A 3,760-nucleotide genomic window follows, 5' to 3' on the forward strand; every position below is an offset into this window, starting at 1 on the left:
AGCCCATGCCAACCAGATCCTGTATAACAGCCCTCTTCACTGATATTAAAATGCTCTAATGAATATTCATTCAGGAGTCCTCTGTCTCTCTTATTTTGTTTTCTTTATGTTGGCTCTAATCTGGCTCATTTTCTTTCCAATCACTTTTCTTGGTCAATGTTCCTTTCTCCTCTCACTTTCTCACTAGTATATCTTCCTGGCCTCTAGCTACCTGGGGAAAGCAGGGTGTACAGTAAAGGGAGTGAAAGGTATATCACTCCAGCCCAACTGATCTCACAATGCAATGGTTCTAACAGCATCAACAGACCTGCTGTATTAACCTCTTGAAGACAGATGGAAACTTCACCCCCCTCAGTTGTAAATAATTATTAGTATGCCCTAATACATATCTACAGACATACTTTTAAACTGGGGGGAGGGGAAGAGGAGAAATGGAGTTGTTTATTGAGATAAACTGAACAATGCATAAAAGACAGGTGCATGCCAGTGAATTCTACTCTATTTCCAGTTACAAGGGAAACTTAATGCTTTTACTCATACTTTTTTATTATTGATTTACATAAACATAGTGTGCATGGCTGCAGGCATCTCTGCTGCTGATATAATAGATCCTTACGAGGCTAATATGAGGCTTAATGCAGGTGAAATGGCTCTCACAGACCACACTAAGTTTGCCAGCAGTTCCCTATCAACTCCTTTCAGGATCCCAGTTCTAACTTAAGCAAGGATCCTCTGTCAAACACATTGTCCATCTGATTAATTGAACAGATTGGTGGGCACACAACAGATTCTCTTGCTCTTCACTCCAAAGTCAATAACACTATATTCCTTGTATAACAGGGAGGATGCATGCAACTGGACAACATAAGGGAAGGATATAAAAAGGGGACATTATGAAGTGTATGTGGTTGAAAAACCACTTAAAACCACTAATGTGCAAAACCTATGAAAACAAAGAGGGTAGCAGGGGGAAAAAGGAGGCAGCTGGCTGGACAAGGTACAGTACACAAGGGTCACTTATGATAACACTTTTTCCTCAGCTCACGTGTTTCCTCTTTGTTAATGGAATAAAAAATGAAGGGTCATGGGAACAGAAAAGATTACTGTTTTTTTCCTGTATTATATATGAAAGAGCTACTAAACCTTTCCCCCCAAAAAAGAGGGTCATCAATGAAACAATAACTTCCCTCATTCTAAAATTGTGGTTAACTGCCATGTATAACTCACAATGGCTACAACTGTACAAACTATGCAAGCTTAGTATATGGCACAAAGCTTCACAAAGTGATGGTAGTACAACACGGAGTAGCCTGAGCCTCGACAAGTTACAGTTTCATTTAAAATCCTGTGTGCACTCAGAATCCAAAGTAATTTTAAAAGATCATATAATAAGATCTGTCAGTTACACCTGTAATTTACCTGTGGGGGAAATGGTCCTCTTACAGAAAGGATATTAAATTCCACCTCACTGAAAATAATACTTTTACTAAGTTTTAAACTGTTTCTGGTATTCTTCACTTTCAAAGGCAACTTCATGCATTTAATCTGATGAGTGACAAACTTGACAAGTAGTATGTCCATAGAGGGCAAAATTCTACCCACTGGTGTCCAAACTTATGCATCCATCAAACAAGGCACTCAAAGTATGTATATTAGCCTAAATGCCCTTAAGTCCTGTTAGCTAAAGGAGAGATAACAATAAAATGTTTTGGTGGAACAGTCAGGGAAAGACAATGGGAGTTTTACCATTGGCTTCCTCAGAGGAAGGATTTCATCCTAAGTGCAAAAGCTTCCATATAAAATTAAATTATTCTCAGGACTCTTGAAATAAAAGAAACATTCTGACTGATCAAACATTAGCATCCTACAGTGTTAAAATCAGATCTTGTAGAAGGAAAAATTATTAGGTGACAAAACATTAAGATTTACTCTGCTATATATTTATGGTCAAAATTCAGGGAATGTTGGCTAAAATAGTCAATAAAATACTTATTTTAGCATTCTACAAGAGTAAATGAAGGCAGAAAATACCTAAGTATAAAGATTATCTAAACATGATTAACTCTTCTTGGCTGTTGCCTCTGGATAATCCTATCACTTGACTGCACATGAAAATTATCCTGCGTGAATGCATATTTAATAGAGGAAGATCCTTTCACTTTGGACTTACAAAGAGAAATGGTGACTTTCCTTAGACCCCTTTAAATTATATAGTGCAACCAATCGTTTTCCCTAAGCACATGTGGCAGAACCTTTCAGAGCATGACACTGAGTTTCATAGATGATAAACAAGAAGCAGCGATTCTGACAGTATGGAACATCTTTTGATTCTCAGAATGTTTTTCAGCTTTATCTTGCCTTGTGATGTATGCAGCTTTTTGCAGATGCCACCTACTGTGTATGTGTGAGCCCCAGAGATGATTCCTTTTTTAAATATGTAAATTTGGACACAGCACCATGTCCTAGAGGACAGGATCACTTTTTTGAAATGTGGGGAGTTGATGTAGGGCAGGGACTTGGATTTTAGTAGTTTAAATTCCTGCTTACACAAAAAGGAAGTTCACCAGCTTCACTAATTTAGTTTTATGAAAATGCACTGTTAACAAGACTGCCTGATAGAACAAGATCTCTACAGATGGTCTATTCCAAAGATAACTATTAATTTCAATAAAAACAAGTATCTTGGCTACCATTTTTGATAGATGTCTGTAATCCCTGATTACAAGAAGAGTAAGACTGAAGATAAGTAAAAGTGGGGAGAAGGAGGCTGCTCATAAGGGTGTTCAGGAATCAGCCTGAGTGATGTAAACTACTAGGCTGTATTCAATAATGGAATATAAATTATGCATACAATTGCAAAAGGCAGTGGGGCAAGAACCAAAAATAGCAATTAGTGTTTCAAATGTAAAGAATTAGCCACAATAATTTGTACTTATGTATAGTATATTGCACCCCCGTTTCTTGACATATTTAAGTACTGATGTAGCCTGGGGCCACACCTGTGAGGTTGGGAAATAATAAGGCCAACTGAAGTCAGGCTTTGCACAGGAAGCAAACACTGCATTTAAAAGTTTGCCCTTCTAGTACAGCAGTGAATACTTAGGTATCCTGTCTTGGTACTGCCTTGAGACCCAAACACTGACATTGGGCTGATGTCAGTTATAATTGCCATTTTGAAGATGGGGAAATAGATGCACAGAAGTTTTCAGTACTTTACCCAGGGAAGCTGTGCAGGAATCTCTTGCCTGTGAGTTGAGCAAGTTCTCTCACCCCTTCCCTACTTCTAAGAACAGAGTTGCCACTTACAACTATATTGTAGGGAAAGAGAAAGGAAGTATTCTTAGCTGTTATCAGGAGAAAGAATTATTGCTGCTTTGAATAAAGCCTTGGCTTTCCATCAGGGAAAGGCATGAGAGGTCAATAGATTAAGGAGGTTCCCTTTCCTTACCAAAACAAGCACTTGGCTTTTGAACCTATGTAGTCTCTCATTTGTGCCTTCACTTATAAATACCTCAGTGAGTGGCCTCATTGGTTTTTTAGTTTTTTCTCCCAAAATTAAATATAAAGCCTAAGTCAGTTCTTTCAGTTAGATCCATAGAAGTGTTGCCCTGAGGGGTCAGGCCAACGCTCAGGATCTCTATATTGCATTGTTAGACAGGAGGGTGTGGCATACAATTGCACATATACAAACACACACAAATCAATTAGGTGCATACACATACATACTATCAGCTCAGGCACATACACATTCAAACCAGCC

The sequence above is a fragment of the Gavialis gangeticus genome, unplaced genomic scaffold, assembly GCF_001723915.1.
Source record: "Gavialis gangeticus isolate Ggan-Ray unplaced genomic scaffold, GavGan_comp1, whole genome shotgun sequence".
Taxonomy (NCBI): domain Eukaryota; kingdom Metazoa; phylum Chordata; order Crocodylia; family Gavialidae; genus Gavialis; species Gavialis gangeticus.